The 24,377-nt window shown below is 35.4% G+C and overlaps 1 protein-coding gene across 1 annotated transcript in view; it reads left to right on the plus strand.

The window, feature by feature from the left end:
• Window positions 1–3,739: 3,739 nt before the first annotated feature.
• LOC114333498 (probable G-protein coupled receptor B0563.6) overlaps window positions 3,740–24,377 on the plus strand; it is a 258,384-nt gene continuing 237,746 nt past the window's right edge. Inside the window, exon 1 of the mRNA XM_050657285.1 lies at window positions 3,740–3,816. The gene's annotated coding sequence lies outside the window, so the exon portion shown is untranslated. The remainder of the gene's footprint in view (window positions 3,817–24,377) is intronic.

The raw sequence follows: 24,377 nt of genomic DNA on the forward strand, positions 1-24,377 counted from the left end.
AAAGATGCAAATAATTAAATGGTATTATCAAGATAATTCGTTGGCAGAATGTGTAGATCTATTTGCTAATACTTTCGAAACTAGACCCATACCTTGTAGACAAACAATTGCAAATGTTATAAATAGTTTTGAAATACAACATTGCTTAAAAGATTGTACAAAATGTCACAAAAGAAAAGAGATGCCCCCGGAAAGACAGCAGGAAATCGAAAGAAGGGATGAAGATATTTGTTCTACAATTGAGGTAGATAACTGCAGAACCACCAGAAGTGTCGCCAAAGAGTTGGAGGTTTCGCATACCACAGTTCATAAAGTTCTAAAAAAATATGGCCTTAAGAGTTTCAAATACTCGAGAACCCAGGAGTTATTTCCTGAAGATCATTATCGTAGAATGGAGTTTTGTCAAGCTGCAATGGATGCATCTCACGAAAATGATGATTTTGTAAAAAACATTCTTTTCACCGATGAATCGTCATTTTCTGTACGGGGTCATCACAATCCTTCCAGAACGCGGTATTGGTCTCAGGAAAATGAACATAGAAGCATTGTACATCGGACTCAACGCCCTCAAAAACTTAATGTGTGGACCGGCATTTTGGGTGACCATGTAATTGGTTTAGAAGATGTCTGGTACCAACAGGATGGCTGTTCCGTTCATAATGCGCGTATCGTGAAAAATTATTTAAGCACAATTTTTCAAAATCGCATTATAAGCGGAACAAGCAACCAAATTAAATGGCCTGCAAGATGTCCCGATTTGGCTCCCATGGATTTCTTTTTCTGGGGACATATTAAATCCACCATCTATGGCAACGATCTCGAGAGGGCACATAGTCTAGAGGATTTGGAAAATAAAATAAGAAACGCTTGTACTACGATTACGCCACAACAGCTTGAAAACGTCAGACAAGCATTTTATGATAGACTAGGTTATTGTCTTGCAAAGCAAGGTGGTCTATTTGAACTTTTCATTTAGTTTACTTATTATTTTCTACCGTATAATGTATTGTTGGATTTCCAATTACTTTAAATTAATTATTTATTTGTGTTTAACTAGTTTGAATAATAATTTTTCGTTTTTTGTTGGGCATATAGGTCTGGATCCCGCGTATGAAAAAAAAGTTGATTAATAGCAAGCTGAAAATTTGTTAGTAGCTTAAGGGTGTCTAGTTGGATAAACATTGATATATGGGAACACTGGAACAGGGGCAGTTTTAATTGTGGAACAGGTTAAAAATTTGGAACGGTCACACCACGAGAACGGCACATTTATTTTGTCCGACAGAGCGGACTTAAACTCTCCGAACAGAGATTAAACTCTCATGCAAAAATCAGACTGCTATTTACAACCTGTCATAATTCCTGTCATTTGACATATTCTACATGTTCCACTCATTAAAACGCCCATTTGGTGATAAATAGCAGTCTGATTTTTGCATGAGAGTTTAATCTCTGTTCGGAGAGTTTAAGTCTGTTCTGTCGGACAAAATAAATGTGCCGTTTTCGTGGTGTAACCGTTCCAAATTTTTAACCTGTTCCACAATTAAAACTGCCCCTGTTCCAGTGTTCCCATATATCAAAGTTTGTTCGACTAGACACCCTTAAGCTATTAACAAATTTTCAGCTTGCTATTAATCAACTTTTTTTCATACGCGGGATCCAGACCTAATAGTACACAATAAAAATTTTGAAGGTTTTTAACTGCATTTAGCAGAATTACCTCCCTCGAGTCACACGTAATAGAGTCTTTTTCATGAAAGAAAATTCTACATACAGTTTAAAAACAATAGGCGTGGTTTCCTGTAGGCCTATCTTTCAACAATAGAAAAGATCAGCGCACTGGCTAGCTTACCTCAAGTGGTATGAAAACGGCTAGGTATGTTTGTAGAGGAGAAATTTACTTTACTCAAAGAATTGTGACCGATCAGAGGTCACAGGTCAAAGTATCCTCAAAATACTAAGGTAGCCACTTGAGGACACTTTTGCCTTTGACCCCCTACGACACGCAGAGACCGCCGTTCGTGAAGTCACAATCCTCGTTTATATTCATTTCGACTGACACAAATAAACGTCAAAACATGACAATATAGTAGCTGAATATTTTTGGCCTGAGGGAATGAGAAAACTGTGTCTGTTTAATTTTGTAATTAGTTTTAAATAAAAAATATTTTAAAAATTAAAGTAAAATTATTAACTCATCAATCATAATCTTTGTTTTTGAGTTATTTATGGACATTCTTGCTTACAAATTCACTTATTGTATTCGTTGTAACAACTCTATTGCACCAGAAACTCGAACACAAGCTTCAACTAACACAGATTAGCGCAGTTGCCACACTCAACTTAATGGACATTGCCTATGTCCAGCTGTACGATTTACGTACTGTATGTACCAGACACAGGTATGTTGTTTGGTTATCTATTAAATTGTCTATATTGAACCACAAATTGAACATTAATATTAATGAACCAATATGTATTTATTGACTCTTGAAAGAAACAGATATAACTACAACTAAATATTGTCAATTTGTTGTTGTCATATTGTGGCTCAACAAAATAATAACATTTAATACTACTTTAATTCTTTCAATTTAATAAACTGTAATACACAGAAAAGCTTTTTATTTCATATCAATCACAACTGTAAACCACATACCGCTAATAGGCTTAGTTTTATAGTAAGTTTTGATAAAACGTTTTAGCGGTATCTACCTCTTTTTATATAAAACTTTGTTTTAAAATATAATTAATGGTTCCCTTAATAAACTGGGGCATATATCCATGCATAAAAACTATTAGCTAGTCCATAAATCCCTAACGGGCTAAAATTTTAACACTCAATTTTGAAATCGACTTTGCCACCATTTTGTCAAATGTTAGTTACCGCCTTTGGGCCTAGCACGGCAGTATACAGCGGATGGCTTGCCTAAATATAACAGGTGCCATGAAAACAACACCAGTTACCGCAATGGAGTTGTTCATTGGCATCAGCCTTCTTCTTCAGCCTTATCCAACTTTGGACATAGGTCCCCCAAATCAGTGCAGTGTTTTCTATTTTGTGCCACTTGTTTCCAGTTGTGGCCTCTAATCTTCATTATGTCACCAGTCCATCGCATTTGTGGTCTTCCTCTGCTTCACATTCCTAGCAATGATCTCCATTTTTGTATTTCGTGATTCCTTCTTTTATCCTTCAAGCGGACATTGTGTCCTTCGAAACTCCATTTTAATTTGGCAGCATGTTCTTCTGCGACTTTTGCTTTGGTTTTGCTTCTAATCCATTTATTCTAAGCCTCACCCCGAGCATTGATCTTTCCATCGCTCTTTGTGCCTTTATTATTTTATCCATATTGGAATTGGTGATTGTCCACGTCTCTGAACCATACGTAAGTGTAGGGAGGATACATTACACAGATATATTACACAGACACACAAATAGGGAGTTACAACTAGTTTTATTCAATATTGGCAATAAGGGGTAATTTTCACCCCTAATAATAAGAAGAGTACATCTGCATAAGATAGATTTTGAAATAGGAGATAAGTGGAGGTTTTTCTCAAAATGTAATTAAAATCCATGCAGTGGGATAGAATTCGGAGGTAATATGTGTCTTAGTTTTCCTCTCACTAACTGTCGTAAAAAAACAATGTCGTAAATAGTAAAGCCATATTGATTCCTACAAGTAACGCATTAAAAATAAATTTCCCAGAGCTATAAACACTATTTAACCATGTATTCTTTGTTTCAGGTGTTCTACTGTAACCCCAATAATTGACGATTTCATAATCAATTCCTGAAATGTCGTCAATGTACAGGTACGTCTTTTTCTCCGAAATAATTTAGCATAAACACAGCGAATAAATATAAATGTCACCCGCATTTTATTACAAATAATTACAGGATTAATGAAAGCGTGCCAGGTTGTTAAACTCTTAATTACCTAACTCAGCATTAACAATCGATAAATACATTCAATGTACAGAGTGAGTGAAGAGGAACACACCAAATTTTACGACTGTATAATATACGTAATAATAATTAAACATAATCCATGTTGTTATTCCATTTTCGTTTGTTTCTAAGCGATAATCAAATAAAATTATAACTGGATATTGGTTTAATTTTAAATATCCTTATAACAAATTTTCAAAAATACCGCCATTGACCTGTAAGTATTTTGTGCTTCGTCTATGAACATTCAACGTTACTCTCCTGGTTTCTTCATGGTTGGCTCTACTTGTAGCTGCAATACTTTTAACCCTACGTAGGATTGCTGCTGAATCACTAGTGTCGACTTTTATGTGCAGGTGCTCCATCGTGCTGATACATTTGCATTCTGATAAGTACAAGCCATTTTGTATACTCGGTTCGCTAAACTCAGACACAACTGGCTAGTGATTCTAGTCAATAATTTTGCCAATTTGGTAAAATTGGCAAAAAAAATAATTACTAAATAGTTAATAGTAACTAAATAGTTAGTAATTTTGCCAATTTTAGCAAAATTGGCCAAAAACAAAAAAAAATACCTACTAAAATCTCTAGCCAGTTGTGTCTGAATTTAGCAAACCGACTATGTATATTAACTTTTTTCACATAAGCTGTCAAAGAAAACGTTATCAGATTGAATAATAAAACACTGAAAACGTTTGTTTTCTATACTTCCACAGAATTTATTATAACTAAGTGACTACAGCTGTTTCGGCAGAGTGCCTTTCTCAAGTGATAAAGTTTACAATGTGTTTGCCTTTTTAAGTCTTCAACTGAAGAGGTTGAGGAGTGGGGAGCTGTTTGTCTCGAGTTGGTCATTCAGAATTATATCTGTATTTTTCAGTTTATTAATTTCCATAGATTCTAAAAAAGATAGCTTAAGGCCTTTATTTTGAATATGCAGAATTTGAAACTCTTCATTGAAAGAATGATTATGATTTAGGAGGTGAAGTGCGTATGTAGAAGTGTCTGTTTTTCTATTGTTGAATGCCCTTTTGTGTTCTGCTATCCGTTTGTCAAAAGTTCTGCCAGTTTGACCGATGTACGTTTTCGGACAGTCACCACACGTTAGTTTGTACACACCACTCTGTAGTTGCTTTCTCTTTCGGCTTTTATTGTTCTTAATATATTTGCTTAAGTTGTTGTTAGTTCTGAAAGCTGGTGTTATTCCATTCTTTTTTATGTATCTGGCTATTTTTGTTGTTATCTTGCCAGTATATGTGAGAGAGCAGAAGGTACTGGGTTCTTTCTGTGGTGGTGGATACACTAATTTCAGGGCTTTCTTATGGAGTTTTTGGTTTAAAATTTTGTTAACTGTTTGTTCGTTATAGCCGTTGTTTACTGCTATTTGTTTAATGATGTTTAGTTCTATCTCGAAGTTATTTTTTGTCATGGGAATTTCTGTCAGTCTATGTATCATGCTATGGTAGACTGCTAATTTGTGTTGCGTAGGATGGGATGATGAATTGTGTATAGTTGTGTCAGTATGGGTAGGTTTATGATATACGGAGAACTTATGTTTGTTGTGTAGTCTTAGTCCTGTCGCCAGGGGGGGTACAACGGCCTCCTGTATTCAGATGGACTTACCCAAGTTTTTTTTATGTATTTTGACTTGTAGAACACGAATTTTTTGGGTAACAGTTGATCCGGATGTCGATAAGATTGTTATAAACCAAGAAGTTGAGGAATCACATAACAGCGATTTCTCGCAAAACAAAACGTTTTTTTTTGTATTTTTTGGGCCATTCTAACCAAAAAATGTTCCTACAATTTTTTTCGTAGGATGCATAGTTTTCGAGATAAACGGGGTTGAACTTTCAAAAAATCGAAAAATTGCAATTTTTGAACCCGAATAACTTTTGATTAAAAAATAAAATAGCAATTCTGCTTACCGCATTTGAAAGTTCAAGTCAAATTATATCGGTTTTAATTATTTGTATTGCTAAAAATTTATTATTTTATTGTTAAAACAAAGCTATAAACACCTAGTGCTTGAGTGATGTTTTCAATGATTTCTCATTTAAAATCAAACGAGTAGGTAGAGGAGATAAGAGTGCAAGGGGGGCTATTTCTACGTAGCATGCCTTAAAACGCATGTATTAGGCACGGGAAACACTATGTGTTTATAGCTTTTTTTAACAATCAAAAAATAAATTTTTAGCAATGCAAATATTCAAAACAGATATAATTTGACTCAAACTTTTAAAGCTGGTAAGCAGAATTGCTATTTTATTTTTTATTCAAAGGTTATTCGGGTTCAAAAATTGCAATTTTTCGATTTTTTGAAAGTTCAGCCGCGTTTATCTCGAAAACTATGCATCCTACGAAAAAACTTGTAGGAACATTTTTTGGTTAGAATGACCCAAAAAATACAAAAAAATGTTTTGTTTTGCGAGAAATCGCTGTCATGTAATTCCTCAACTTCTTTGTTTATAACAATCATATCGACATCCGGATCAACTGTTACCCAAAAAATTCGTATTCTACGGGCCAAAATACATAAAAAAAACTTGGGTAAGTCCATCTGAATTAAGAAGGCCGTTGTACCCCCCCTGGCGACAGGACTATCTGGAAATCGTTACATCTAGAAAGTTTATGGAGTTATTCTGTTCTGTTTCTAGTAAACTCAATATTATTATGAAGTGAATTAATATATCATAGAAATTGATCAAGTTGTCTATTAGTTCCTGTAAAGCATATTAGTATATCATCCACGTATCTCCACCAATATAAGAACTGTTTAAATACGGGATGTTTAGAAATTGTTGTTTCAAGTTAGTTCATAAATATATCTGATAGCAATGGGCTTAGAGGCTTACCCATAATAAGTTCTGCACTGTTGTTTCTGTATATTTGATTATTGAATTCAAAATAGTCTTGATTTATGCAAATTTCAAGAAGGTGTAAAATTTCAGATGCAATGATCGGATTTGTCATCCCATGACAGAAAATAACTTCGAGATAGAACTAAACATCATTAAACAAATAGCAGTAAACAACGGCTATAACGAACAAACAGTTAACAAAATTTTAAACCAAAAACCCCATAAGAAAGCCCTGAAATTAGTTTATCCACCACCACAAAAAGAACCCAGTACTTTCTGATCTCTCACATATACTGACAAGATAACAACAAAAATAGCCAGATACATAAAAAAGAAAGGAATAATACCAGCTTTCAGAACTAACAACAACTTAAGCAAATATATTAAGAACAATAAAAGCCGAAAGAGAAAGCAACTACAGAGTGGTGTGTACAAACTAACGTGTGGTGACTGTCCGAAAACGTACATCGGTCAAACTTGCAGAACTTTTGAAAAACGGATAGCAGAACACAAAAGGGCATTCAACAATAGAAAAACAGACACTTCTACACACGCACTTCACCTTCTAGATCATAATCATTCTTTCAATGAAGAGTTTCAAATTCTGCATATTCAAAATAAAGGCCTTAAGCTATCTTTTTTAGAATCTATGGAAATTAATAAACTGAAAAATACAGATATAATTCTGAATGACCAACTCGAGACAAACAGCTCCCCACTCCTCAACCTCTTCAGTTGAAGACTTAAAAAGGCAAACACATTGTAAACTATATCACTTGAGAAAGGCACTCTGCCGAAACACCTGTAGTCACTTAGTTATAATAAATTCTGTGGAAGTATAGAAAACAAACGTTTTCAGTGTTTTATTATTAGATAAAATGAACTTCTATCAAGTAACGGTCGAATCCATCAAATATTATCAGATTGATACTACACTAGCACATAATATAACTGTCAACAAATTATTAAACAAATCACAGATACCTAGTACAGAAATGTGATAAGTAGCAGTAAATATTTTTTATGCAGAACGTAACTGCGTTTTTGTAAACCTGCTATAATATTTTTATTTCAACACAATAAAGTACTGACACGAAAATAAATAATAATAATTGATTACAACAACGCCAAATTTTGTAATGAAATATGTTGCGAGAACATTTATAATTTAATTAATGATCAGTTATTCCGACTTTGTGTTATTATAAGTAGTAATTACACAGGAGCTCTAAAATTATCGATTTGTTTTCCGAGTGACGCTTTGGCAGTGTTAATTTCCCGACCCGAAGAAGAGAATTAAGAGAGATAGAAATTATCTCAAAGTGTCGCGAGGGTAAAACAAATCGGTTACTTTTAAGAGCTTGAGTGTAATCCGATAAGATTATTTCATGAATAAAACTGTTTTTAAATTATTTTAACTAATATTTTATTAATATCTTCGCCTGACTATTTGCTAAACCTGTTCATGGTATTCTCTTTAACCGGTTGTAAAACATTAACTGTCATTAATGCCACTGAATGTTAATTTTTGCGTAGAAACGAAGGGCATCTAACGCAATACTTGACGACGGGAAACTATCGAAAAAAATTCTCGGCGTTAATATCACTAGATAGTGACCCGTTGTCCTAGGTGAATGACAAACGCGACTACACGACACGACGCGTCGCGACGCGAAAAAATATCACGTAATGGTGGTATTTTGTGTGTGGCCTACGTTTTCGGGTTAATCAATCTACGACAAGACGCGACGAAGTGCGAACTTGTTTTGTTCGCGACGAGACACGACGCAGTGTCAAACTTGCAGTGTCAAGTGCAAGTTGCTTTTTCAATTCAAATTGTGCTACTCAACAGTTTATTAAATAAATAAAAACTAATACAGTACTAGTAACTATATAGTATAGTATTTTTACTACAAAAACGTTATTACGTAGGTCAAAATTTTTGACGTAAGAGAACTGTCAAAACATTAAAATGTGACTTTTCATTATTGCCGTGTTTATAATAAACATAGCAATAATGAAAAGTCACATTCTAATGTTTTGACAGTTCTCTTACGTCAAAAATTTTGACCTACGTAATAACGTTTTTGTAGTACAAATACTATACCAGTGTTTATTCATTAACATACCTTAAAGCCAGTAACAGCGTCACCTAAATAAAAATTGTTTTTTGAAAATTACTTATTGACAGTTAAATACTAGGTTTATTAGCTGTAATAATATAATCGAAAGTGCAGAGTAATAAGAATAAGCCACACATTTTAAACCAAATAGTCGAGGAAATGAAGCATTTTGGCTCGCAATTTTTTCGTTCAGCATTATTATGGTATAGTTAGACCCAAACGCAGACATCCAAAGTGAAAGTTATCCTCCAACACCAAATTGTTCTATATGGTCCACATAATGTCCAGAAAAAAGTCACACCATTTTAAGCGTCGGGTTTGGGGGGGAGAGGGGGGAGAAATCTGCAAATTCGTAGTTTTTAGGTTTTTCGTTAATATTTCTAAAACTAAGCGGTTTAGCATGAACAACCCTCTACACAAAATTATTCTTCATTAAATTTGAAATAAAAAAGGTCCTATGCATAACCCTTCTAAAATGAACGGTTCCAAAGTTACGGAGGTAGTATAGTATAATTGGTCCAAAAAAAGGCCTACCCAGACATCCAAAGTAAAAGTTTTCCTTCAACACCAAATTGTTCTATATGGTTCACATATTGTTCAGTAAAAAGTTACACCATTTTGAGCGTCCGGTTTGGGGGGGAGAAGTCGGTAAATTAGTAGTTTTTTTAAGTTTTTCGTCAATATTTCTAAAACTATGCTTTAGCGTAAGGAATGTTCTATAGAAAAATGTTCTACATAAAATTTAAAACAAAAAAGATTGTATACATAATTGTTATAAAATCAACGGTTACAGAGTTACGGATGGTGAAAAGTGGAGGTTTTCGATACTTTTTATATTTACCGATTTCTCCCCCCTCTCCCCCCCAAAAACCGACGCTCAAAATGGTGTGACTTTTTTCTGAACATTATGTGGACCATATAGAATAATTTGGTGTTGGAGGATAACTTTCACTTTGGATGTCTGGGTTTTTGGTATAGTTATATCATAAATATTGCCCAAAAAATAAAAAAGTATCGAAAACCTCGACTTTTCACCCTCCGTAACTCTGGAACCGATGATTTTATAACAATTATGTATCGAAAATTTTTTGTTTTAAGTTTCATGTAGAACATTTTTGTATATAACATTGTTTACGCTAAAGCATAGTTTTAGAGATATTGACGAAAAACCTAAAACACTACTAATTTACCGGCTTCTCTCCCATCTTCCTCCCAAACCGGACGCTCAAAATGGTGTAACTATTTACTGAACAATATGTGGACCATATAGAACATTTTGGTGTTGGAGGAAAACTTTTACTTTGGATGTTTGGGTTAGGCCTTTTTTTGGACCAGTTATACAATACTACCTTCGTAACTTTGGAAGCATTCATTTTAGAAAAATTATGCATGGGGCCTTCGATAAAACTTTTTGAGTTATTAGCAGAAAACTGATTAAAGACATTGATTTTTTCGATATAAAACTAACACTTTCGATAGCAAATAAATAGAAAATATTAATTTTATCAAAAAAATGTATAGAATGTTTTTTGCTTAAAATGAATGTTTTTACCAACTTTTGCGGTCAAAATAAAATAAAAAATTTCAACCCCCGAGATGGGGTGGCAACAACCCCCGTGGTAAAAGCGCCTTTCGGCCTCATATAAATTTTGATCCTTGGACTCTCTACTACCTATTCTCAAATTTTCAAGCAAATCGATCCATTCTGTAAAAATTGCGAGGTTTTGTCCTATTGAAGCTATTGAAGTAATGAAGCTTAACTTCATTACTTGGACTAATATAGCTATTTAGAACCTCTATTTACGAGCAAACTCCCCCTTATTCGAGCCCTTGTAGATTGTAGATTGCAAAAGGGGTCGATTGGCCCAGTTGACCTTACTACACTGCGACCTATAAGATCTTTTGTGTATACCCTACATCTATATTTTAGTCCAAAAGGTCTAGGCTTCTAAGAAAGTCCATTATCCGTTTTGGAGCTAGGTTTGTAACCTGATCAGGATCAAGGAATACCTGTTCCAGATATTTATGACGTTGCCGAACAATTACTCTGCAATTGCAGATAATATGTTCTGACGTCTCATCTGCCTCATCGCAGAATCTACATGTCCCACTGTCCAGTATGCCCATTTTACAGAGATGATATCTGAGTGAGCAGTGTCCAGTGAGAATTCCTGTGATTACTCTGAGATCAGATTTCTGAAGCTCTAAGAGTAATTTCGCGTACCGGGCAGAGGGTCGTAATAACCTTTTTGCCTGTCTTTGGCCTGGAACATTTTTCCAGTAGGCTGCACTGAGTTCCTTTTCATATATTCGAACTTCTTCCATTATGCGGCTTTTTGGTATGCCACAAAATGGTTCAGGTCCGATGAAAGGAGTACAAGCTCCTTCCTTTGAGAGACTATCGGCAATCTCATTTCCGACAATTTCTTTATGCCCTGGCACCCATAGCAACGTTAGTTTGTTGCGACTTGCCAGTTGTTTAAGGGATTGTTTGCAATTCCAGGCTATTTTTGACTCGTAAGTTGTGGACTTCAGAGCCTTCAAAGCAGCCTGACTATCAGATGCAATAAATATTCTTGCTGAGTTGAGGCCTTTCCTTAGGCACACTTGAGCACAGAACTCTATTGCTAATAGTTCTGCTTGAAATATTGTTGGAGCATTTCCAAGGGCTGCGGATATCCTAATATTAGGACCTGTGATCCCTATTCCGACTCCTTCGTTTGTTTTTGACCCATCAGTATAGTAAGTGAAGGCACCTTTTGTGATTTGAGCGATTTCGTTTTCTGTCAACTCGCGGTCGTTAATAATAACATCTAACGCGAGTTCGAAATCTTGTTTTGCAGGCATTACGTCTGTAGGCATCTTCATGATTTGGGTTGTTCCAGCCCTTAATACCTCAAGATGTCCCGTTAAGTCACTGGGTTTTAGAGATTTATTCTGTGTCAGCCTATAGGCATTTTCTAGAGCGATCCTCTGTACATGTAAATGTAGTGGAGGAAGGTCTAGCATTGCCTCTAAGGCTGCCGTAGGACACGATCTCATTGCACCCGTGATCCCAATACAGGCAAGTCGTTGCACTTTTTGCAACTCGTTTATTGCCTTTTGCTGCTTTGTTTTGGTCCACCAAACCATCGCAGCATAAGTGATAATGGGTCTGACAACCGTTAAATATGACCAGTAGATCATTTTTCGCTTCAGACCCCAGGTTTTCCCAAAAAGCCTACGGCACATCCAGAAAGCCCTTGTTGCTTTTGTGGTAATATGAGTGAGGTGTGCATTCCACGTAAGTCTCCTATCAAGGATGACTCCTAGGTACTTAACCGCTTCTGAGAAAGAAAGGGTTATTCCATTCATGATCGGAGGCTGTAATGTTAGTTTCCTCCTGTTAGTGAACGGAATAAGTGTCGTTTTGTTGGGATTGACTGATAGCCCTTCCCTCGAACACCAAGTGGTTATAATGTTTAAGGCCTGCTGCATGCGTTCGGCAATAATACCGTCATGTTTGCCTCTAACCACTATAACTAGATCGTCAGCATAGCCCAGAGCACGAAATCCTGCTCTTTTGAGCTTTGTTAGGAGGTCGTCAACCACTAGCGACCACAGTAGAGGTGATAAGACTCCTCCTTGAGGACAACCTTTTACTGCTTTTATAGTAGTTGATTTGCCTCCTAGGTAGGTAATAATTTTCCTAGTGTTTAGCATGGATTGAATCCATTTAGTTATGGAAGGTTGGATACCTTTTGCTGTTGCGGCGGCGCTGATTGATTCATATGAGGTGTTGTCAAACGCACCCTCTATGTCTATGAATGCACATAGCGCCACTTCCTTTGATCCTATTGCCTTTTCTATGTCTTTTACGAGACAGTGCAAGGCATCCACGGTGGATTTGCCTGATTGGTAGGCAAATTGTTCTTTGTGAAGCGGTATATTTGTTAAATATTCGCTTCTTATATATGTATCAAGTATTTTTTCCATACTTTTAAGTAGAAAGGAGGTAAGGCTTATGGGTCTATATGACTTCGGCTCCTCTGGAGGGCGTTTACCACTCTTAGGAATGAAGCATACCCTAACCTCTCTCCACCCTTTTGGAATGTAGCCCAAGATGAAGCTCATCTTGAATATTTTGACTAGATGAGGAGTTAATGTATCAACGCCCTGTTGTAGCAGGGCTGGAAAGATACCATCCTCTCCAGGAGATTTGTAGGGCTTAAAGATATTTATTGCCCATTTAATTCTATTTTTGGTGAAGATTTTTCCCGCTAGGCTTTTTGCAGCTCTTGATGTTCTGTAATTAGATTCATCAAGATTAACCCTTGGGTCATCTTGAATAAGTGTTGACCCAGGAAAGTGAGATTTTAATAAGCAACTTATGCTTTCCTCTATGATTTCAGTAAACTCTCCGTTTGGCTTTTTTAGAAGTCCAATACCGTTTGAGTGGTCCTTTGAGATTACTTTCTGGAGGCGTACTGCTGGGGCTAATTCAGTTATCCCCTCGCAGAATTGCCTCCATGTTCTTCTCTTAGACCTTCTAAGTTCTTTATTGTATTCTGTTAGAGCCTTTTTGTAGTCATCCCAGTTACCTATACTTTTGGCTCTATTAAAAGCTTTACGAGTTTGAGCTTTTAACTTACTGAGTTCCCTGTTCCACCATGGCACATCTGTTTTGACGGCTTTGGTCTTGATGGGACAGGCCCCCTTAAAGCAGCTAATTATCGTACGATTTAGCCATTGTGAGGCACCTTCCAGTTCCTCTATGGTTTCAATCGAATAAGTTACGCCTTCAACATCTGACCTTAGGGTGTCCTTATATGCACACCAGTCAGTATGTTTCGGTATTCGACAGGACTGTATCTGTTCCCGCTCAGCCTGGACATCGAACCTTATGGTTCTATGATCCGACATCGATACCTCATCGGAGACATGCCAGTTCTGTATTAGATTTGTAGCAGAGCAACTAGTTAAGGTGATGTCAAGCACCTCTTTCCTATTTGCAGTGATAAAAGTTGGTTTGTTACCTCTATTGATAATGTCTATATTGGAGTTAGCCAAATATTCTAAAAGGTACTCCCCATATTTGTTCGTGTTTGTGCTGCCCCATACTATGCTGTGGGAGTTCGCATCACATCCAAGGATAAGTTGTCTGTTCTTTTTGTTGCACCAACTGATGAGGCCTTTCACTTCCTCTGGCGGAGGTTGGTCTTCATCACCCAGGAAATAGGCAGAGGCAATTATAATTTGCCTTTTTCCCCTTTCCGTGGCGAGCTCTACTTCAGCTGTTGCTAAGTCTCTTGTGATAAACTTTGGAACAGAAATGAATTTTAGTTTTTTAGAGATGAGCAAAGCTGCTCTTGGCAAGTCATGCATTTGTGAATAAATCAACTTACATGTATTATTTGGGAGTCCTTTTATAAGCCCTTTGTCAGCCCAGGGCTCTTGAATGAGCCCGATGTCAGTTAAGTTTCTGCTAAAACTCCTGTTAAGCACACTAGTTGCGGCTTTTGCGTGATGGAGATTTAACTGCAGAAACCTAATATTTTTGTTGGAAGCCATTTTACTGGCTTTTGGGACCTTTATCTGATCCCCTTTTGAACTTCGCAGGGCCCTTTTCCTGGGCCCCCTTTTTTGTGGCCAATTTGCTGCTTCACTAGTTGAAGCAGCTTCTGGCTCACTAGGTTTTGGATGGCCTTTTTTTGGTAATATTCTTACCTGGCCAAATTTATAGTTGGCTTTATAGCCATTTTGTTTCACCCTTTCAGCGGAGTTAGAGTCGATTGAAAGAGTGAACTCTACAGTAGGGCCTTTGTCAACCCTTCTTACAACTCTCCAATTCTGTGAGTTGAGGTCTTCATTTTGGACCTCTAAGAATCGAAGAATTTTTGCATTCGTGGTGTTCAGACTATCAGGAAGATATGTCACAAAGATCTCGGAGTGAGGAATATTGCTTTCCTCTTCCAGTCTCAGCGAGATACCCTCCTGTGGCTGCAGCTCCTGAATTATGCTTTTAAGCCACTCAACTGTGGCTTTGTCAGCACAAGACAGAAGCATCCAACCCGGTCTGAATTGTAGGTTACTGAATTTAGGCCTAATTGTTGCCTTTGGATCCAGCTCCACTATTTTTTCCAGAATCTTCTCTTTCGTTGCGGCTAGTTGTTCCACTGTTATTGAAGATTCTGGATGGTTTTTGGGCATTATTCCTACCCTTATTGCAGCTGCAACCTGTCCATAGGATGGTTTGTTTTCTTCACCACCGCTGGTTATCCCAACGGTGGTGCCAACTCCCTTTTTCTTAGGATTTTCTAGCGTGCTCTCCTCAGACCGGATCCTTTTGGACCCTTTGCCCTTGGATACATCCTCGGGTGGTTTTTGTATAGGCTTTTGTGCCTGTTGTCGAGCCTCTTCATATTTGAGGCCTTGTTTTAACAGGTACTTAAGCCTTTTACAGACAGCGCCACTCAGTTTCTCTCTTTCGGCCTTTTTTGGACCTTGAGCGATACTTTGCTCGTCTCCGCTGCTTTTTAAAAGCTCATCTTCCGATTTATGGTTTGGAACTGGATCCAATTCCATAACCTCGGGATGATTGAGGCTTTGTTCTTCCTCTTTGCCCTCATTGTTTTTAGTTTTTCCTACTTGGTCCATTTTAGTCCCACGAGTAGCTAGGGAATGTATGGTCACTCCCAGCAGAGCCCCGCATGCCGGGAGAAGGCTAATGAAACCTGGGTTTCGCCTGGTACCCGGAGTCCGCATAATCGTGACTAAGCAACCTCTTAGCCCTGCGGCGCAATTCTTGCGCCACGCCAAGCCTTCGGCTTATGCTGTTCCACCTTGGCTTGAGGGGGATTTTTGTGGTTCCCTTCCACTTGGCCAGCCAATCAAGGCGAGCCCCCACATCGGTAAGCACATCCTCTACAACCACCGGCTTACCAACACGGTATATACCGGGCAGGTTTCCACAAGTTTGCATTGTTTCCGGATGCCCGCAGAGGTCCCGAACGATTAGTCCAGTTACCGCTGCACCCACCCGTCTACAACACTCCCTCTCCACGCTGTTGTTCCCGGTATTTGCGTACGCCAGAGCTTCGTTAGCCAGCCTCTTTGTGACGTGTCTAGGGGCCTGGGACCCTATCCACGTCAGCTCGAAGCTGTTACCACCACACACCACGTGGAGGAGAAGTTGGTCTTTGTGCAGCATTCGAGCCCTTTATACCCACCCTAATTAAAAACTAAGGGATCTTACGGAATTTTGTTTACACAGTCTTATAACTCTTCAAAACTCCTACAAAGTCATTTTTGAAACGACTTTTTATCGTCAAAAATGAAGGAGCTATGTTTATAAAACGAATTTTTTTTTAAATTCGGATAGTCCGCTTATGAATCATTTTCAATGTATGTATAATACAACAGAAAAGGTTCGTATATTGGAAAATTACTTAAAAACTATTTGTATTTGTATTTGTACATATTTGTACATTCGTATTTTTGTGTAAATAAATGTTTTTGTAATTCTTTATTTATACTTTTTTTTCTGTATAATGTATTAAAATATCTAATTTTAAAAACTCTATTGTTATTAAGGATGGTTTTTAAGGGTTAAAATATTATGATATTATATCCTAAAGCATAAAACAATCATTATTTAACCAATCAAAACCAAATTATACCCATATTAAAGTTTACAATTTTTCTATATAATGTTTTTTGACAATAAGGGGTAGTTTACACCAATAAAAATAATCAACGCCCTTAAGCATGATACAGAATATGAAGTACAGGGTGAGATGATCCTAATCCCAAATTTTTCTCTAAATCTATGCTATGCTAGCCGAAATTATTCTTTTAGCATAAGTAATTTTTTATATATAGCTCCAACAAGGGTGGTTTTAAGGGTTGAAATATTATGATAGTATATCTTAAAGCATAAAAGAACCATTATGAAACTAATAAGAACCAAATGTTGACAATATTAAAGTTTAAAATGTTATTTTATAATTTTTATGGGTAGTTTTCACCATTAAAAAACCAAAAGCTTACAACTGGTCAATATAGAAAATGAACTAGAGGGTGTAATGAGGCTAATTCCAAATTTTTGTACAAATCGATGATGGATGAAAAAATTGCGAGGTTTTGCCATTTTTTCAGTTTCATTTCCTCGACTAAAAGTGGATTATTTATTAATTTAGAATATAAATGGTGAAACTCTCCAAATCCGTTTCGCTCTAAATATATGATATTTGTTGTCTTTCTTCTTCGTTTATGGAATTTTTTTAAAGCTAAGTATTTAATATGAATTTTCTAGTAACACTGCCGTATACTTCCCCATACTTAAGAATAGGAATGAATTGACATCGTCACGTTTGTCCTAGGTCCTAGATTGAGCTATGGAAAGCGACGTTACATAAGCCACACGTCTCGTGAATTACTGGTCGCATCGTATCGCATCGCACCGCATCGCGTCGCGTCGTTTTCCGTCTCTCACCTAGGCCAACGGGTGAGAATAAATTGCCGCATGGAAATAAGTTTGAGAACAAAAATTGGAGCATTATTTTCTTATTTATTCTTACTATGGTGTTATATTCGACAGGTGATTTTTTAATACTTACACAAAATTCAAGTCTTTGTATAAAAACATTCAGTGACATTGATCCCAATTAATGTGACACATATTTTTCAACTTGTCAAAGTGAACAGCACAGTTTAGCAAATATTTAGACGAATATATTAATATAATGTTACTTTAAATTATTTATAAATACAGTTTTATTCATGAAATAATCTTACCGAAGCAAACTCGAGTACTTACTTAAAATTGCAGATTTGTGTTCTCCTCGTGACAATTTGATATTAGGTGCAGAACTAGAAGTTCATTATGGATATTTTCTTAAATGTGACAGTTGTCAAAACTAGGAAACTGGTTGAAATTAAACAGAAAAAATCTACTTGAAATTATTCCCACTGTAATGGATCAGGAGGCCTACCTCCGCTACTGACACTCATATTGCAGTTGTGGGCGCTTCAGCAAATGATATTGCATCGTAAAAAATTCAAATTAAATTAAGACAATGGGGGTTATCTGTAGTCTTAATGATCGTTGTACCGAAGGTACGTCCGATTTCTATGATTACTATTATAAAACTGTAGAAAAAAAACGTCGTAAACTAATATTTTTTAAAGAGCAATTTAAAAGATCGGTTTTCACTTTGACGTTTTTCTGACAAATGCAATTTGTTGCTATTATTTCATGAATAAAACTGTTCAAAACCACAATTTGATTGTAATTTATTTATGTAAGTACAAATTAGTACAAATAAACACACAAATACTTGACGGTTGTAAGTCACTTTTATAATTTTTAAAACATTAATAATTGTCATTAATGTCACTGAGTGTATTTTTTCGTAGCAACGAAGGGAATCTAACGTAATATATTTGACGACGGGATATTATCCAAAATTATCAGTTTAATTTTTATTTCTGTAGCTTTCTATTGGTCAGAATCTCCTATGAAATAATAAACAATCTCCTCAGCTATGCGTGTGAATTTTTTTAAATTTTAAAATTGATTGCATACCACAAAAAAAAATAAAAACGAAAAATGAAGTTTTTGATGGTGGGGCAGGGGGAACGGGGTGGTGGGTTAAAATTACGCTGAATTCTAGGTGTTAATCACATAGAACTTAAAACAATAAAAAAAAAATAATTCTGTTAATAAGGGAGGGTAACTTTTAATTTATTTATCACGTCCATAAGTGGAAAGTTTGATGCGCCACTGTCGATGCATGTGTCACTGAAAAGTGACGGCACAGTGTTCAAACGTTTTCTTTTAGGTTCTACTATTTAAGTTATAGGGTCCCATCGTGCCTAAAATGATTAAGAAATTTCACCTATAGCGGCTCTTAGTCTATTAGAATGGTTAAAATTTTTCATACAGTTTCTTAATCTCTCAGCGAATAACAAAAAAGCTAATTTTATGATAAGAGAGCTCCGTAATTTGTAGGCTCAAGTCTGAAACCTCCCGTCCTTTTATAAATGTAAGTAAAGATAATGACCATTTTTCTACTCGAGAGAAAGTGTCCCTAATGCCAGTCTTTAAGCAGGATATATTTTTTACATAATTGCGACGGTCTGTTCAACTTCTTACGTAAGAAACGGATTTTAGACTCATAACTTAATTTAAGGCATTCCCTTACTAAAAATTACGGTTAGTCTGCGTCTGGCATAATGTCTTTAAAATGATTTCTATACGTTTTTTGTTTAGTCTTTTTTGCTTACGGTAATAATAAGTAAATTTTAAGAAAAACTATTAAATTACGAGGCATACAAAAAAACAAAAAATTAAATGCGTCAAAAAAAATTCATATTTTTTAAAATGAATAATCATTTTAAATTTTTTTGCAACCCGAATCCGCAGTCCAGTCAGCAAGAATCTCTACCGGTTTCGCAGCTTCTTAGCCACTCCTCAGGAGACCCATATGGCTCATCTCTCTGACTGATCATTCATATTATTCTAGTGCAGTCAGAGAGAAGAGCATATGGGTCTCCTGGTGAGTGGCTAAGTAGCTGCGAAACCGGTAGAGATTCTTGCTGTGCTCTCTGATTGAACTAGAAATATAGTGCGACTGCGGTGTCGGGCTGCAATGAAATTTAAAATAAAATAAAAATTCCATTTTTATTCAGTTGCAATGCGAAGGCCAAACAATCTTATTTTTTAATTAGAATACGGAGCGCAGTCCAGCCCTCTGAATCGACGATTTTCGACTCTTGTTGGAGTCTCATCGGAGAGAACGTAGGCTGGCTACTCCATACTCCAATTGACCAACACCGAGAGTTTATCCCCCACACCGCAACTGACGTGAATGGACTAGGTGACTAGCGTCATCTGAAAATTATTGAAAGATGAAGTAGTTTTCAATCTTAATAGCAATATTAATAATATTTAAAAATATTAAAATATTACTAAAAGATTTTTAAATTGAAAACTTATTGGTCCATTTTCTTGGTAACACCTCCAAGGCTTCTAAAATTTGCAAGCCAGATGGATGCTGAAGTGAAGAAGACAAGAGGGAATTCAAAAACTTACAATTCAGACCCCGTCTGTTCAGCTGGTAAATTCCAACAGAAAATGGACCTAGTTACTCAAAGAAGTAAGGACCAATATAAAAATAAAATAAAAATTACATTTTTATATTTTTTATATTGGTCGTTACTTCGTTATTTCATTGAGTAACTAGGTCCATTTTGTGTTGGAATTTACCAGCTAAACAGACGGGGTCTGAAATGTAAGTCTTTTAGCTCCCTCTTGTCTTCTTCGCTTCAGCATCCATCTGGCTTGCAAATTTTAGAAGCCTTGGAGGTGTTAAAAAGAAAATGGGCGAATAAGTTTTCGAATAGAGGAAATAAAAAATGTAGTATATCAAAGTGTGTACATAATTTATTTCTTTAGCTGAACGCTTTCGACATAAACGTCATCATCGGAGCTAATGCTAAAATAAAAAAGAGGTCTTGTAAGAAAAAGAAGTACAAAACTCTTTTTTTACTTACGTCAATTGTTAAAAAAGTACCGCTACAAAATTGAGGTGTTAACATTTGCATCTTGTGAAAATAAATTTTGGTTGGATATGCTATGTCCTCCGTACAACCCCAAACAGCAAAAACAGAAAAACGGCCACATTACACGTTACACAAACACAAAAAGAATTTTTTCATGGTATAGGTATCACCCATCCATTGTTGGCCTAGTAGAAACAGCTGACTGACAAAGTCGGATATTTAAATCTGCTTTTATCTGTTCTGCGTTGACGTATGACATCTGACATTAAATTCTGAATATTTTTAACATTTTTGAAAAAAAAATTAAAAATTTTTAAAAAATTTAAATTGATAAGGAAATGTACCTTAGATGTTTGTACTAATCAACTAATAAATTAATTGATAACATGATTGATTTTAAGACTAATTGGCCCAACATACATACACACCTTGTCAGATAAAAAATAAAAACAGGAAGTAATGAGGAAGATCAGTTTGTAATGGTGAATTCTCAAATTCAATATTCTAGGAGATATTAGATCATTGAAATTAAAGATTGAGATAATATTAGATTGTTGTTGTTATTCATCTTTTGTAAATTCAATCAATTATCTCAATCTTTAATTTCAATGATCTAATATCTCCTAGAATATTGAATTTGAGAATTCACCATTACAAACTGATCTTCCTCATTACTTCCTGTTTTTATTTTTTATCTGACAAGGTGTGTATGTATGTTGGGCCAATTAGTCTTAAAATCAATCATGTTATCAATTAATTTATTAGTTGATTAGTACAAACATCTAAGGTACATTTCCTTATCAATTTAAATTTTTTAAAAATTTTTAATTTTTCTTTCAAAAATGTTAAAAATATTCAGAATTTAATGTCAGATGTCATACGTCAACGCAGAACAGATAAAAGCAGATTTAAATATCCGACTTTGTCAGTCAGCTGTTTCTACTAGGCCAACAATGGATGGGTGATACCTATACCATGAAAAAATTCTTTTTGTGTTTGTGTAACGTGTAATGTGGCCGTTTTTCTATTTTTGCTGTTTGGGGTTGTACGGAGGACATAGCATATCCAACCAAAATTTATTTTCACAAGATGCAAATGTTAACACCTCAATTTTGTAGCGGTACTTTTTTAACAATTGACGTAAGTAAAAAAAGAGTTTTGTACTTCTTTTTCTTACAAGACCTCTTTTTTATTTTAGCATTAGCTCCGATGATGACGTTTATGTTGAAAGCGCTCAGCTAAAGAAATAAATTATTTACACACTTTGATATACTACATTTTTTATTTCCTCTATTCATTCAAGTGTGTACAAACTTATCAGTCTTACAACTATTTTTTTGAATAAGTTTTCAATTTAAAAATCTTTTAGTAATATTTTAATATTTTTAAATATTATTAATATTGCTATTAGGATTGAAAACTACTTCATCTTTCAATTGCCAGATGACGCTAGTCACCTAGTCCATTCACGTCAGTTGCGGTGTGGGGGATAAACTCTCGGTGTTGGTCAATTGGAGTATGGAGTAGCAGGCCTACGTTCTCTCCAATGAGACGTCAACAAGAGTCGAAAATCGTCGATTCAGAGGGCTGGACTGCGCTCCGTATTCTAATTGAAAAATAAGATTATTTTGCCTTCACATTGCAACTGAATAAAAATTGAATTTTTATTTTATTTTTATATTGGTCGTTATTTCTTTGAGTAAATAGGTCCATTTCCCCTTGGAATTTACCAGCTGAACAGACGGGGTCGTGAATTGTAAGTTTTTGAATTCCCTCTTGTCTTCTTAGCTTCAGCATCCATCTGGCCTGCAAATTTTAGAAGCCTTGGAGGTGTTACCAAGAAAATGGACCAATACGTTTTCAATTTAAAAATATTTTAGTAATATTTTAATATTTCTAAATATTATTAATATTGCTATTAGGATTGAAAACTACTTCATCTTTCAATTGCCAGATGACGCTAGTCACCTAGTCCATTCACGTCAGTTACGGTGTGGGGGACAAACTCTCGGTGTTGGTCAATTGGAGTATGGAGTAGCAGGCCTACGTTCTCTCCGATGAGACTTCAACAAGAGTCGCAAATCGTCGATTCAGAGGGCTGGACTCCGCTCCGTATTCTCATTGAAAAATAAGATTGTTTTGCCTTCACATTGCAACTGAATAAAAATGAAATTTTTATTTTATTTTTATATTGGTCGTTACTTCTTTGAGTAAATAGGTCCATTTTCTGTTGGAATTTACCAGCTGAACAGACGGGGTCGTGAATTGTAAGTTTTTGAATTCCCTATTGTCTTCTTAGCTTCAGCATCCATCTGGCCTGCAAATTTTAGAAGCCTTGGAGGTGTTACCAAGAAAATGGACCAATAAGTTTTCAATTTAAAAATCTTTTAGAAATTGAAAATGTTTACTCATTTTTAATTTATATTTTTACTCTATTTGGAGTATTAAGGGAACCATTATGGCTGGAAATTTACTGCCTGAGCAGATGGAACGTGAATCATAAATAGTAAAATTCCCTTATCTTCTTGTGGTCTCAGAATCAGCATGGCTTGCATTTTAAGAAGCCCCGAATTGTGTTACAAGAGGATGTTTTCCATTGTTTTTTAGTTTTTAATTTGGTAAGATATAAAATGATCATAAAGAAGTAAAAACTTCGTTTGTACAATGGTGTAAAAGAGTTTGTTAAAAACCATTAAAAGTCATCCAAAAGGATTCGCAAAACGTTTTAGATCTAGACCAGATCATCTTCAGTGCCTAGAATGAAGTTTTTCCACGTTAGAATGAATGCAAAAGGTTAAAATTGTGACTAGTTGAAGAAAAAATGTGGTATTACTCAGGTTCTGCTTAGATCATAAAACTAGTAACCTTATGAAATTGGTAACATCGACAAATATGGTTTACGTGATACTTATATATTATTTCTAGCGACTCCAAGTCGATGTTAAAAGATTGAATGTGTCAGGGGTGCTCAAAGGCCAACACGGTTCCCTGCTCGATAAAAACTTGTGGTTTTTTCCTGTTTAATGGACAAAGACCAACAAAAGTGAAGGAGATGAAAATCTAATTATTAGGCAAAAGCGACATGACAAGACAGGTAGTCAATTTTTGGTAAAGAATTTAAATATAGTGTTGTTTAGAATTTAGATTCTTAGTTAAGCTGAATGTATATTAATAACTGTATTGAAGTGAAATTGCTCCATAGGATGCCGAGAAAATGCATTTTTTAACGTATACCGATTTTGAACTTTGAGATTACATTTTCTCCAACCTAATTTTTGATTGGAATTTTGCTATTTTTGGCAATTTTCACTCGTAATATCGATAGTTTTTATTATAATAATATATGATATGGGTACTTTAAAGATATCGATAATTGGTGTCGAGAAAGAGGACAAAAATAAAAAGGTGATGATTCGAAAATTATTATCCTATTGTTTATATCTTTGCCGTAAATACCGGTCAAATTTGACCGGTTGTATCGGGAACCGCTCATCACAATTAAACGTCTTTTCTTTTAAAAGAAGCATCCTGCACCTTTTTTTTTGCAATACCGTTTTGATGATTTAATTTAATTTAATATTTCCCGAGATATTCTATTTGTTTATAAGCCAAAAAATTTATAAATTTAAAATATTTTTGAGGCCGCTTAAACAGTCCAATTTCAATTCTGTAAAGTACATTAGATAGGTACACTGCCTTTTTATACAAAAATTATAGTAATTCTTATGTATCATAATTATTGTTGTTATTATAGCGACCGTAAATTTTTAATTAACAATTCAATTGTTGGTAACTGTTCATTCAATTTCCATCGGCTTCTGAAATTATAATCTATACAAAAAGAGTTTTATATTGGCAAGTTATTTAATTATTGATAAACAATTATTACTTATCTAA

The sequence above is a fragment of the Diabrotica virgifera genome, chromosome 7 (genome assembly GCF_917563875.1).
Source record: "Diabrotica virgifera virgifera chromosome 7, PGI_DIABVI_V3a".
Classification (NCBI taxonomy): Eukaryota; Metazoa; Arthropoda; class Insecta; order Coleoptera; family Chrysomelidae; genus Diabrotica; species Diabrotica virgifera.